Here is a 15,958-nt window from a genome sequence, read left to right on the forward strand (position 1 = left end):
AACGTGAAGTTCCCTGTAGATAGCGGCCAGTAGTAAAAACTTGCAAGTCTCTAAAAGATAGGTGGGACAGGTCCCTCTTTCACAGAATTCCCCTCCCAGTTTCTACGGGCAGCTGAGCGGACTCAAGACTGAAGCAGCTTGTTGAGGCAGAGACGATCCCGAGGGTCAGAAGCTGAAAGGCGAATGGTGAGTAGATTGAGAGAGCTGGCAAACCATAATGTGTATTAAATGGGGAAAGTGGTAATGGGAAAGAGGTAACAGAGGGTTGGTTGGGTATTTTTGAGTTATGACAAAGAGCGTCAAGTAGAAGTATTTGGTTGTGAACAAGGAACGATCCATATGATAAGCCCGGTATCCTACGTCAAGGACATTTAGAAGGAGTTGTTTTAAAATCCATAACGGATATACATAGGAGACAAACAGATAGATATGTTAAAGAGAACAACTCACACTCCAATCAGAGTCAATATTAGGGGCGGGAGTAGCCACGAGGAGCGTTAGCAGAGGTATATGTGGGCCGGCCAGTCTGTCTGTCTGAATATTGTATGTATTATATGTGATAAAGAAATGATGAAATGTCAAGGATCAACAACTTATAGATTGTGGTAAAAGGTTGAGAATAGATTATTTATTTATTTAGTTGATGAAGGTATTGACTCAGCAGGTAGACTGAAGTAAAGTCAGATATTGAGGATTGGAGCTGGGACGATTGGTGCACACTCATATATTGTGTTATTTTTCTGAAAAAGTATTTTCTCTGTAAAAGAATGGTAAGTTTTGACAGTCGATTGAGACTTGTCATGATGGAAGATGTCACTCCACTCATGCAAACAGCTGCCAAAACATGCACCTAAGCTTAAACAGTATAGTACAGAATGGGGTAAGGGTACGGCAGATAAAATATTCATGGCATGGCCACAAGGGTGATCACTGGCAAAAGCAGTTTTACAACACATGAACAAGTACTTGCATGCAGCGTACACAGGCAAGAAGTTAGAAAAAAGATTAGCTAGCCTAGAGCTTTGGAAGCTGTACCAGTAGGAATGGGAAGGCCCACCTCCTGAAGACTGGATTCTTAACCAATGTAAAGAGGGGGGTTTCGAGGCTTCTGCTCCCACTGCTGAGCCCAAAGAAAATGAGGATAGTACAAAAGATGAAGTAGTATATCCATTAAGAGAGCTTAAGGCAGCGGCAGGATATAGTAATCTGACGAATGAACTGCCTGTGTATATCAGTGATGAAAGTCTGGAAAAAACTCCAGAAAGGGATGTGATCCCTAAAGTCTCACAGGACAAAGAAAGAAACGAACGACTGACTATGACTTTAGATATAGAATGGGAAATTAAGAGATGGAAAGGAGAAAAAGACGAAGCTGACGAGATAACGCTCATAAAGAATGAATGGATGGGCAGTCAGATATTGCTCAAACTCGATTGAGCGAGCATTGAGGAAGTAAGGGAAGGGGAAGATCAAGACGAGCAGGATGAAAAAGACAGGGAACGAGAGAAACAATTAAAAGAGGACAAGGCTAAAAAGATAAGTAGACTAAGGCGAGAGCAACTGTATCAGGAAGAGCAGTTAAGAAAAGAGGAAAGAGAGGAAGAGCAAAGGAAATATGATAACAGGCAGAGAGCAATCGAAGAACAAAACAGGGTAGTGAAGGAGAGGAAGAGCAGAAAATGAGAGAGAAAAGAATGCAAAGATGACAAGACGATGAGGTGCGTAGGGCAAATGAGAGGAGGGACGCAAAAAAACAGGAAAAATAGAGGGTTAGAGACGAAGCAAAGAACTGAAAGGCTTTTGATGAAGAGATGGAACGGAAGAGAAGACACAGAGCATGCAACATTCATCACATTGAAAAAGAGCTAAGAGATGATTGCATTGAACAGGAGCAAAGAGAGCCAAATCCAGTAGTAGCATGGGAGGACATAGAAGAGTTCTTCCCATTGCAAGAACCGATGGCAGGACCCTAGAGGGTAAATCTAGAGGAGGATTTTGAGATAGGAGATTTAGGAGGTAAAATTGATAAAGTTTATCGAGAGATGAGGACAAAGGGTGAATTGAAAAATAAAGGGAAAGATGATCGATTTGAGATTTCTCAATTACGAGATAAAGAGGGAAGCTTGTTTAGTTTCGAGCATAGAGCTTTGTCTTTGGACTGGCTAACTCTGAACAGGGACGAGAAGGAGGATAGCGACACGAGTTGGGGGCATGACATGTCAGACGAAGACAGGGAAACCTTCCGTGGGGAGGAGGGCGCTGGTGCACATGGTTCCGAGGGATGTTTAACGACAGATAAAGAGATTAGATGGTCAGATCTGGACCTACAAACCAAGGATGCCAGAGCTTGTGGCATGGCCAGGTCGACCTAAAGGGTGATCCCATAATGTAAGAGCGGACTCGCTACCATACAAGAAAAGACTAAGATCATTGCCAGGAAGACGATAGTCAGGAAAAATTGTCCCTACTATGGATAGGCAGACGATGGAAACCAATTGCGATTTGGGGATTTCGCAGTATCCCTTTTTGGAAAAAGGAGGGGCCAGACCACAGTATATTCCATGGTCCAAAATGGAAAATGATAATTTAAGATGCAATATCCCAAGTTTAACTTTGGGTGCCCGGAAAATGGATTTATGAATTGGAAAAAATTACAGGAGGAAACACGTTAGGTATAGGGGACGATGAAGGTCTTCTAGCAGCTATCGTTGGACGAGAGAAGGATATGCAAGTGTCACAGCACAGAACACAGTGCACGATGGCGCACTGTTCAATAATTGTAGAGTGGCAATCTGGAAAGCACTCAGGGTACAGTACCCTGATACGTCAGATATGGGAGCTATAACTTTATTCTGAATTTTCAAGAGCAATGGTCTTTGGAAACCCGGGAGCCATGGGGAAAATCTATACCTGTATTCTATCATAGATTATCTCGGGGGTTACCAGACCAGGTGTAGAGATAGCTCAAGAAGCTGGTGGGCATGGAGTCAAAATCATGGGCAGAAATACAGTTGACCATCATGAATCATTGCCGATTGTTGCAAGAGAAAAATCGAAAGAAAGGGGATGCTAGGAAACTCGAGGAAGCTAAGTTAGTATTGAAGAAGCTATCAAAGTATGCTATAGAAGGGACGATGCTGACTAGAGGAGAAGGGCCAGGACCACAACAAGTATCAGGTATGCCGCAGGTGAATAACCAATGGCAGTTTGATCAAGGTGGAAACTGATTCATACCAATAGGCAGGGGAGGCTTCTGCAGAAGAGGAGGCTTTCAGAATAATCACTGAAGCGCCCAGAGTGATCAAGAAGGTTTTCAGAAAAACCAAGGCGGTAATCAAGGCATGCAGGATGGGCAAATTAGAAAATTCCCCCCTGTATGTTGGACATGTGGAATGACAGGGCACATTGCGAGAACATGTGGGAGCCAAAGGTATGTACAGAATGGGCAATTCTCAAGAGGTGGGCAGCATATAGCCCACAAAGCAGGGACGGGTTTGCCCAAGATCAGACAGTGTATCAAACACAGGCCCCGTCAGCACAGCAGGTTTTACAAGCACAGCAAGCACCATTGAATCCACCTCAAGAACAATCACAGCACGCACCCATGCAGATACAGCCGAGCGCAAACACAGGACAGGTGTTGACTCCTAGGATAGTGGGTATCACTTTCACTAATGGGAATCCTTTCACGGGTACTGGAATAAGTATGTACCCACAATAGGACAGCTCACCGGGGACTTGATGTGTTCAGTACTATCTGTGATGCCTAATCCTCAAGAGGCACCAATGGTTGATGTCACGATAGGGCGTAAATCCTCTTCTTTTTTAGTAGACACTGGACGACACGCTCATGTATACAAGAGGGAAAGTTTTAATTATTGGGTCATGCCATGAATGCTCAAGGGTTCTCAGTAGCTACAAGTAGAGTTCCTTTTACTGAGAAATCGCCAGTCCCTATAGGAGAATGTGACATGTCTGTTCCATTGTTGTATTCGAAACAGATGTCAGTTAATATACTGGGCAGAGATTTAATGACAAAGCTAAATATGACAATTTCTTTCACTGATAAAGGCATAATGTGTTCAACACCAGGAAAACATTCTTTAAATATGGGCAAATTTATCATGGCATTTACAGGACAAATAGCCATGTGAGGAGCGCTGTTAGAGCCCGAAGTCTTTCACTATGGAGTATGCATTTTGTTAACATGTCTACCCGATTTAGTGGACAAGGTTATGAGAATATCTGATGAATTCTTGTTCAGGCCACAGATTCCCATGGACGAAGAGGGAGGCGGATGTTTCCCTTAGAATTACACGCAGCTGTAGTGTGAGGGGAATTGGCCATGCTCGAAGGATTTGATGATGATGGCAGACCATGGAGAACAGTGATTGCTACTGGGGAATGATATCGATTGACTGACGATACTGACGAGGATATGTTTAGAGATGACCCGTCAGATGACAAAATAGTGTTTGAAATGAGCATTATATATTGGATCAGGACAGAGAGAGGGGAGATCCCACAGAAAATTATGATTGTGCGGCAGCATCGCGCATTTTTTGATGAGGACATGGGAGAAAGTGTCAACTTCTTTATGGACTACAGGTCCTTTGACGTGGGCTTGTTGAAGGCGGTGGGACAAATTAGGATTAAGCTGAAGCCAGGTGCAATTTTACCCCAAGCAAGACAGTACTCTATGTCTTGAGAGGCAGATGAGGGAATTTTTAAAACTATATCAGCCATGATGGATCAGGCATCTTAGTGATGTCAGAGTCACCATGTAATACTGCAGTGTACACTATCAAACAATCTAAATAGGGGTTGTGGTGTTTAATTCAATATATGACACTGATTAACCAGACTGTAGAGGCAGAGTTTCCTCTATTTCCACATCCGGCTATGTTCCTATGTAAGATCCTGGTTGAGGCGCAATATTTCACGGTGATTGACTTGAAATATGTGTTTTTCTCAATCCCATTGCATAAGGACTCCCAAGATCTTACATCATTTACCTTCCGTCAGACTAAGCTGAAAATACACGTTTGCCCCAGGGGTATTGTGAGTCTCCGTCGATTTTCACTAGGGTCCTGCAGATGGACTTAAGGGATGTTGATTTGCCAAGTGCCGTGCTACAATATGTAGATGACATTTTGGTCTGCAGCACATCAGAAGAATAGTGCAGATGAGACTTGATAAAACTAATGATTATTTTGGCAGATAAAGGGTTTAAGGTAGACAAAGAGAAATTGCAGCACTGCCAAGAAGAGGTGTTGTACATAGGGCAGTTAATCTCACACGAAGGAAAGAAGGTTAGACCTGAAAGAGCTGAGGCAATTTTGAAAACAGCGAAGCCACACACGATAAAGCAAATGCAGGAGTTTTTAGGACTGTGCAATTATGTCAGAGCATGGGTATTTGATTATAGTTCTTACACAAGACCATTGTTGCATGCCCTGAAAAAGGCACAGGTGAATCAGGAAAAAATTGAGAGGACTGAGGAAATGAAGGAAGGGTTTGATGAATTAAAAAGACAACATGTACAGCGCCAGTTTTGGGAATACCCAATTATTCTGAGGAGTTCTTTTTATTCTCGCACACAAAATGGAACAGTTATGACAGCAGTAGACATGTATAGAACTACGTTGGGGTAGATGCCTCTGGCATATAACAGTGGGATTTTGGACCCAGTAATGAGGGGTCACTTCCCTTGAACAATCTTTGGCAGCCGCCGTGTTCGCTATTGAGAAGTCTGCAACCATAGTAATGGGGTGTTCCATGATGTTATTTGTCAAGCATTGTTTATTTGCTCTTTTGGAGAAACCGAAAGGTACACTGATTTCTCAAAGAGCTTTTGCTTATGAGGTTGTATTATCAAATCCAGCGATCAAAATAGTCAGTTGTTAAATGGTGAACTTGTAGCCGAACCACTGGGGGAGGATAAACCAGTGCATGATTGTTCGAAGTATGAGGTATTCTATGACGATATCCCGGGAATGAAAGAAAATGCTCTAGCAGCAGGGGAGATTCTCTTTATTGACGATTCTTCAAGGATCAATCAAACTGATGGAGAAAGACACTCAGGTGCCACTGTGGTAAAACACAAGGCTAATGGGGAATTTGAAGTAATGGCATTTCAACACAGACTGCAGAATTAGTGGCGCTAATTGTCATGCTCGAGAAACATGCAGACCAGGAAGTACAGTGACTCATCCTACATGATGTCAACCATACAGTTAGAACAGCTACACTACCCTGCACATGTCACTAGGGAAGGCCTCGCAGCAACAATTGCGGAGGACTGGTTCATACTGAACCTGTTAGAACACGTTGCTTTTTATGTAGTAATGTCAAAAGTGTACTGCTGGACACACGCTGTGAACAGTCAGAGGATTAATTCCTCAACCAAATCGTCCTTTTCAGCATTTACATATTGATTATGTTGACATGCTACAAGCACCTAATGGATATAGGTATTTTATATCGGTGGTGTGCCCCTTCTCTAGGTTGATCGAGGCTGGTCCATGCATACGCCATGACGCCACTTGCGCTGCGAAGTTCTTAGTTTGAGAAGTATTTCATAGCTGGGAATATGTGAGGTGCTGAGATCAGATAATGGCCCCCATTTTGTGAATGAGGTTTTTGAACAAATAAGTTTATTATTGAGCATTAAACACAAGTGAACAGGATATGTGAGAGACTCAATGGTCTGCTCAAAGAAAGAATAGCCAAATTAAAACCAACTCTGAAGAAGGGGTGGCTGCATTGCCTGCCCCTTGCATTATATGCAATAAGAAATCAGCCTGGCTCAGACCACCACCTCACATCCCATGAACTAGTTACAGGAAGACAAATGAGAACGCCTCTAACTCCTCCATTGAGGAATAGAAGTGATGCCCAGACAACTACAGAATTGTTAGGAGATGAGCTACATGCGTACATAACATGTATGACAGCTAGTATCTCTGTCATTTCAGATCAAGTTAAGCGGACCGGGTGTCGGTCTCAGAACACAGATGAAGACTATACAGCAACCGCAATTCAAGAATTACCTATAGCTAAACTTTTTACTGGAGATCCAATACTGATCAGAAATTTCACACAAAGGTGGCATGAGCCCAATTTCAACTGCCCTTTTGTTGTGGAGGACGTTAATCCATCAGCAGTTAAGGTCCTACGGCGAAAAGCTTGGATACACCAAGGTGATGTGAAAATCTACGCTGGAGAGGCTGAATCACCCCACCCTATTCGGAAGCAAGTCAAGGTGAAGAGATTCAGCATGTGCAGACTTGATCGTTGATGAGGAAGAAGGACACAGAGACAGTCTTGTAGACAGATAAAGAGTACATTGGACTGTGGCTCCCTCGATACACTCGTAGCTGCTAAGCAAGGAGTCAACACATTATTTGTTCCTGAGCCATAGGGGCTTTGTTGACAGTGGACTGTGGAGTGCGGAAGTAAGCAAACTATGCCAGATCTTGACTTTGAGTTTGACGACTGGAAGAGGGAGCAGTTTCCAGATTCGTTTTTCACTGAGTTTCTCTTTGGAGACACCTATGGTCCTTACTGATGCCGATATACACACACTACTTCTTGCTGTCTTCATATTTATACTCAGAACTTACCCTGCTCTTGTTGGGGGGAGCACTAACATACATGTGTTTCTCCAGGATCCTAAGAATGACCCGGCTATTTGACGCCTACTGGCAGCGATAGTGGAGCAGATCAGACTACTGCCTGAGCATCTTACTGGAGGTACAGATGGTCCTGTCTAATGATGATGCCGACAAACTACTTGCTATGATATTCTACTATTTGCTTCAAGTTCATTGTTACCTTTTTTGGTGAGACACCAACACTTTTGTGTTCATGCAAGATCCTATAAACCCTCCAGCAATAAGCAAGTTACTTGTGGAAATCGCTGGGCAGATTCAACAGCTAACGGAGCATCTGATGAGTTTGCCTGAATAAAAAGAGTTTTTCTTTCCTTAAAAAGTAATTACAGGCAAACATGATTTCCATAGAGCATATTGCAGGTCCAGACAGTGAGCAGAGTCAATGACGAGTGGAGAGATGTAAATGGTGAAGCCTCATTTATTGGTGTATATATATGCCTGCTCTACATTTATCATTATTTTTCTGATTCTGCTAATTCACACTGTGTGTTTCATTGATCCCAAGAAAGCAGGGGTCCCTTTGAACTTTCCCACTCCAATTACCATGGCATAGCTAGATATTGTGAGACAGCCAAGGCCTTATGTAATTGTTCCTACTCCAGCAGCTCATGTAAATGCACCAATTTCTCTGACAAGGGTCCCTATGATTCTCCAGTCGGGAGAGTGTATACTGATGTATTTCATGATCTGCTTGTACAAACTCATTTGGCAAGAGTGAAACAGAGACCTAAGAGAAGTGTAAGGGAGGATGATCATGACTTGAATGATTATTTGGACAGTACAGCACATTTAGGGAACTACATATGTTATCAGTACATGAAAGAGTTGGGAAAGAGAACTCTGAGGAGGATTGCTATGTATGTACACTCCTGCCTTATGCACGGGAAGTCTAAGATAATCATAGCTATCGAAATAGATGTTCAAACATCTCATTGCCTCACTCACCTTGCACTCAGGTCAATTCCAGGGTCAAACAGCATCTTTGATATGGGTAACAGAATGGTCAACACCTGATGAAGACGATGTGCAAGACATAAAGACAAGTGCAAGAGCACACACCAGAAATCATGTGATAAGAAATTAACAGCCTGGTATGAAGGGAGGAGGAAACAAATGGGAAATCAACAGAAGGCTCAATTGTCAAGGGAAAACAGATGAAGAGGTTGGAAGATGCAAAGAAAGGGGCCAGATGCAAATCTGGGGAACATTGCTTTCTCCAGATGGATGGGAAGAAGGTGTGGTTATATACAGAGCTCATGCAACACAGGGAGCGTACAAATCTAATGTAGAAAATGTGGAACAACTGTGCAAACATCTATGGCCAAAGATTGCAAAACTTCTGACATGGGTCAAAGACAGAGGAGGTCCATTGCAGATAGTGGCTTTTGCTAGTGCAGAACTATGCTTCAGAAAAAATGGCACGAGAAAAGTTGGAGAAAATCAGCAATGCGGACACATTTTTGATGTACCAGGAATGAAAGTTGGGACAGCAGTCATAATGGATCCCTGCTGGGCCCGTGGATCCAGAGCTTACATGAAGCTGCCCAAAGTTTGGGGAGGACTATGTTCTATAGTAATTGTTCATGTTCCAGCATTAGTGATCCCCAAGAGTGACTTGAACATTGGTGAATTTCCCAAAGCAGATGTTCACCTGAGGAAGAAGAGATCTATTGAGCTCCTAAATCAGATGAAGAGGGAGAACTGTCTCAGCCATCTCAATAGAAGCCCTTGATTCCATCCGCTATGAACACAGACTGTTCAGTAAGACTTCATCAATATTCACAATAATCTACATGCCCAGGTTCCAGATGGATGCAAATACTAATTGGTTACAAATAACCAGATGGGAGCTTTTGCAGACAATCAACACCACCATAAAGGGATTCAATGATATCAAGGAGGAGCTGAGAGCCTTAAGACGAATGACTCTTCAGAATACATATGTCCTGGACATTATCAAAGCTATGGATGGAGTTGTTTATGCCGAAATCGGAGAATCATGTTGCACATTCATACCTTCTCATGATGACAAGGATGGCACCTTGACAGAGGCCATAACGATGCTGACAAACCTACACATCAAGATGAAAGACGAAGTGGAAGACATTGGTGATGACAGCTGTTTTGGATCAATTTTCTCAATGATCCCACAAAGGATGGACAAACATTTTCAAGTTGCTTGAAGCCTTGTTGGTGATGATAAATTTTGGATTTTGTGTGATCAGGATAATAATCGCACAGTGAAAGAAGACTGCAAAGAAAACAGTAGGAATGAAGATTGTGATTGATGTCGAATCAGGAATGGGAACCTAATGAGCTGACAAATGAAGAAATCAGAGACTACATAAAGGCCAGCATCCATGCACCTGAGGGAACAAAGTTCCTGTACCCAAGGAATCACAAGAAGTATGTGGGGAGATGGATCTACTGTAGCCCAAATGGACAATGCATTATTAGGACCTGGAGTGTTAATGAGCATGTGATAACAGCAGGAGGCCTGAACGGAGTCATAAAGATATGGGTCCCAAAGAAGCACTTCTTCAGATGAGGATGTCCTGATGTGAAGAATGATGAGAGAGTGGTCCATGAATCGCCCAGAGGGGGGAGTATAGAGGAGAAGTCAAGTACCACCACCAAAAGCTCCGCCCCCATGCTGCCAATATTTTGGGAGCCTTAAATTGCAAACCAAGCAGTACCAGTGAGGATGCCTGTGTGTTCCTTTGGATAAAGTTCCAGAGGAAATGTGCATTTGAACAAGAAAGAAGATTGCTGATGTCATGCGGAGAAGAAGATGCACGAGGCAGAAGAAAATAGACATTCTATAAGCTCTGAAGAGAAGATGGTAAAGATGAGCAACATTTCGGGCTTGAGATGAAGATGCTCATGCTACAGAAACGCTGAAGAATACGTAAATCAGTTTACACTTGTACAGATGCAGTAACGCAAGTAGACAAAGTATTCTTACGGCTGGCTAGGTAGTGAATAGTTTTTTTGGCAATGCGCCAATGTGTAATACATAGCAATGTATAGAACCTGGATATTCCTCAGTGCACTTTAAAGCAAGGCTAAATCCCATGATCAGAAGGGGCTTTCAGTGTGGTGCAGTTGTAAAATGACTGATGGCAGAGGAGAAATTCAAGAAAGACTTGGCTGGCCCAGCACCAAGAAGACGAGGCCACCGTGAGCCTGAGTGTCCAACCAGTAGTTACAATGAACGTGAGAAAGAAACAGCTCCTGTTTGAAATGGAATGGAAAAACACTTAAGGTGTCAAGAGTTCATCATTTAATAGAATTAAATGCTGCAAAAGTCTTTAAAATGCGGTCTCCCAGTCACATGGTCAGACCAAAATAGTCATTAGGTCGAGCAACACCGAAACCAAGATGATACTCCCTTTATTTCTACAAGGCCAAGTTCAAAGCTTAATGGACTGGCGGACTGCAAGATTGATGATAGAAGTGGGGCTAATTGGAGGGGAGGCATGAACACGACGACCGTCCATGCACCTGGGTTGGTAGCCTGCATGCTGCTAGCATGTGGAATATTCCAGAGGGGTGCAAATGTGCCAAACTAATGGTAGGTGGGCACGTATTAGAAAGCCCTGTAGTTTGTATAACCAATTAAGTGTCTAGTATTAGAGTGACACGAAAGATGAGCTGCACTTGGGATGGGCTTAGTTACCCACCTAACAGTAGAGACCCAAACACAACCCCCGTCAGTATGGAACATATACTTAGATGTTCCCTGTTATCCTAACTCATCCCCAAGTAGGTTTTTGTAGTTTGTCACGTAGTGTGACATCACGTATGATGAGTTTTTGATATAAAAGTCTTGTTTTTTATGAAATGCTCGTAGAAAAATAGAGCAAACGTCCGTCGATGTCCGTTGTAACTCCCTGTTTTAGACAATTGCAAATAAAACAGACAAACTTTGGCAACTTCCTGAGTCAGTTTGATTATTGAAGTTTGAGTACCTTCTGCATCCCCATCCATCTCAAAGTATTTCTACCTCATCTTAAAGGGCCCGAGGTCACCGGGTTCAGAGAGGATGACTATTGGGAGGAAGTGATGACTCCACCAGAAAAGATAGAGTAGTCTTCCCTCCCTCATGAAACCTCCAATATAATGATGGTATATTGTCAACCTGAACAAAATATAATTGCTCATAAAACACATTTAACATCTACTGTTTCTGATGGTCATTATTTAAACAACAATGTAAAGCAATGAAACTTAAAAAGGTTTAAAGCTCCTTTGGACGCCAACTCCCATAAAGCCCTAAGTACTGAGAGGCGGGAAAGGAGTAAGGAGTCAATGTGGAATGAATGTAACATCAAGTTAGACGTGCAGACTATTTGTCATCCTAACAATCAGCTGCACAGGACATTTAAACCTGAGGAACCTTTACAATTAAAGAGAAGAGAAGAGAGTTGCAGAGCAAGCAAATCGGGAAGTGAAACCAACAGTAGAAGCAGACATACGGATATGAGCCATGTTGGAGGAGCCACTGCTTGTAGGCAACCACCTGGAATCATACTTTACCAGAGGAATGGGAGTCCAGTGAAAGTAAGGCGGGTGCCTTGGAGGGACTGCTGAAAGGCAGACAGCCCGTCCAAGGCTTTAGGAGACGCAGTCCTGTGGGGCTGTCTCAGTTCCATCGACAAGTGGTTGTGAAGCTGACGTGGGAATAGAACGAGAGTCTGCATGACAGGAGAAGCCTGCCCAGAGATACAACATTCACACAGCTACACATTGAACTGGTGAGTTAACCCAGAGAAGTTGGGGGTCCCGGGATGTGTCCGCAAACATATGAACATCTGAATAACTATTTTGAATAGTGTCCAAATAGATTTGAAAGGCATAAGTTGCACAAGTCTCCTTATATCAAATGACAATTCGGAGAAACCTGCAACAAACATTGCCAATAGCCAAGTAATACTAAAGAAAAAGTTGGCAGACAGAACTTGAACAAATCTCCATATATGGGATGTCAATATGGGGGAAGTTGGAACAAGAAGTACCTGAAGTCAATGAGGTACACACAATTAGGATTGCAACTGTGTTATACTTGGAAGGAACGTGAACATTGTAGGAAGACCTAGTAAAAGAAACACATCAGACAGTGAACCATGTTTGGAGAAAGATACCTAGTAGGATAGTACACCCGGGGATCTACAAGATCCAGATGAGGGATTCCTGATAGGGGAGTTTACCAGACAATCCATAAAGCATATGAAAGAAAGAGACACAGTGAAAGATACCTGACAGGAGAATGGCCCAGGAATCTAAAGAGTCAATTGAATAATTCATGGTCAGGTAGCATACCAGGAGGTCATCCTTGGAACAGTTATGTGAAAGAGAAACGTTGTCATCTGTGAAGCAGTGGTTGAATTTTTTTTGATATCCTCCAAACTGTTTTGTGGGAAAAGACATTTCTACTATTTCTGTGGAATCATTGTTTGGAAATCATTGTTTTGCCATCCTTAAGAAAGTGTTTTAGGAAAGAGACATTTCAACCTCTCTTAAAGTTCTTAAAGAATCAGGCTTTAAGAAGGAAACTTTCATTACTCTGCCTGAAATAATTCTGGGAAAGGGCAAACCCCTCCTGGATCCAAGAATTATATGTTGAATTTTCATACTTGAGTTACGTGCATTTTTTTATTAAGTACAAATCAGAAACTTTTGTTTTGTACCTTTGATTGTTTGTTTAAGTGTGAGGGTCAGATATCTTTTGGACACAGGAACTGTTCACATAATTTAAATGACAAGAGACATACTGATCATTAATTTTAGTTTTTTGAGTAGGGAAACTCTCTTTAGGATAGGGACAGAAAAGCCTTTATCCAGACACTTTAATTTAATAAAATTTATAATGATGAAAATGTTCCAGCTTTGTGTTCGCCTCTCATTTCTGATCACTCACAATTATCTCATCTGATGCACCTTCTCTTCTCTTTCCGGCTTGTTCTGGGCATTACTGGTGGTCCTGGGTTGTTTGTCCCAGAGGTATTCAGCAAAACTACCTGTTGTTTTTTGGGGGTGCTGACTTGTTTTGATGTTTTCTATGTAAACATATTCTATGTACACATTTAATTTCTTTGTGTTGGTGTTGGGTTTGTGTTTTTTCTGGGATAGAAGGTTGTGATCTCCTACCAGCACTTTCACATACTGAGCCATATGTTGCCTTTCTTTTGGAATATGAAACAAGAATTGGTCTCACATGTGTTCCTCTCTTTGGCTGACAAAGTTGCACTTTCTGTCTTGGCCCCTCAGAGCCATGATATATTATTTTGTTTTATTTTTTTTATTTGATGGAGCTGCAAAACATAATCATAAATCTAATACACATCACATCAAGCATATAAAATCTCAGTTAATATCATTTACAAAGTAAATATAATATATCACTTACACTTAAAACTTATTAAACTCTCTAGGCATTTTTTTAATAAAAATGAAAGCAAGAAACACACTACATCAACAAATAAAAACAAAATGTTCCCTAATTACGAATGTTTGGCTAGATTCCTTTTCCAACAGGTACATTTTTCACAGCCACTATTGACTCCCGCCTTTTTTATTGGCATATATATCTTGTTAGGGTCAATTACATCAGAGTGTTCATATAACATTAATGATTGAATTAATAATACCATTGCCATATTGATTTGTGAAGTTTGGCTGTTATATAAGGTATTTCAAAGAGTTTCAGAGTCCAAAATTATTCGTCCAACAAACATATGTTTAAAACAAATTATTCTTCTCTCACTTAGCTCATCACATTCCACAATTAGGTGTTTTAGCGTTTCCCTCTGATATGCTACTTTACAAAATCTGCAATCATCACACTCTGTGAGTTTTCTCATAGATCTTACCTCATTAGTCATATAAAGATTCAGTCTCAACCGCAAGAAACCAAATCTGTTTTTGGGATCAGGATATTTTAACAAATACTGTTCCGTTTTATATAACTCTTTAATTCTATATGCTTGTTCCTTAAATACTCTTAATTTCAAGCAGGAGTTTCTTGTATTGATCCAATCATTCAGCCATAGTTTCTTTTTGGCTCTTTGAGGGTTTTTAATGAGCAGATCCTTATTGATACCTGCTTCCTCCATTATTTGCTCTATCTAATTACGCCATTTGCAAATGTTTCTGTTCTTATACTCCAACATTTGTTTACCCATTCCTCTCATCACAGTATTTGAGTCAGGTTCCATAAGATATATCCGATATAGTGATAAAACCTTCCAACAATAGATGGTATATAAAGATGTAATAGCAAGCTTGTGATGAATCAAACACATTGATACCATGGTAGGCACACCACATACATTTTTCCAGTATCGACCCTCCAAAATTAGCCATGTTTTCTCTGGGATAATATCTCTAGTCTCGGCAGCATACGTCAAGATCGAAGTGACTTTTTGTTTATAGAAAATTAATGCTGGAGATAATGAGAATTTCCCATATTTGACCAATATAATTTTGGTTTGAGCAATACCAGTTCTATTCTTTTGTTCTAATTCTCTATGATAAGGCCTATCATTTTTATCGTTACTGATTTGTATTCCAAGGTATTTATACTCGGAAACAACATCAATAGCAACCTTTTGTATGAACCATTTTGTTTGTGAGGCTCTTCTTTAGACCCATCATCATTATTTTACATTTGTCTTGGTTTATCTTCAGCAGATTAGTATCAGCGAATTTTGTCAATGCCAGTAGTAATTTCTGTAGGCCCCTGGAGGTTTTAGCCAATTAAACCAAGTCATCGGCATAAAACAACCAGGGGACTGCTTGGCTCCCAATACGTGGAGCATCAGAAACAACGGTACCAAATTCATGCCGCACATCATATATGAAAAAATTAAACAGTGTACTCACCAATTTGCATCCTTGTTTCAGCCCACGAAAATTTTGAATTGGGTTTGACAAGGTGCCATCTAATGCTAATCTAATTTGGACTGTCGTATTAGTATGTAATTCATTGATCCAAAAGACCAAGTACGAAGGACACTTTGCCATCAATAATTTCTTGAGAAGTAATTTTCTGCAAAGTGGATCGAAAGCGGCTTGAAAGTCAATGAATGCCAAGAATACCGGTTGCCGCTTATCTTGTTCTTGTTGCTTAATGGTCTCCAATATATGTAAATGAACAGCGGTTTGATTGGGGTCACACAATTTGTTCATATTTAGCCATTTATTCAAATCTCTCAGTAACAGTCTGGCAAATAATTTGCCAGGAATGTCCAGCAGTGAGATTGGCCTATAGTTTGACGGAT

This window comes from Ambystoma mexicanum, chromosome 3p, assembly GCF_040938575.1.
Source record: "Ambystoma mexicanum isolate Mex_15411 chromosome 3p, UKY_AmexF1_1, whole genome shotgun sequence".
Lineage (NCBI taxonomy): Eukaryota > Metazoa > Chordata > Amphibia > Caudata > Ambystomatidae > Ambystoma > Ambystoma mexicanum.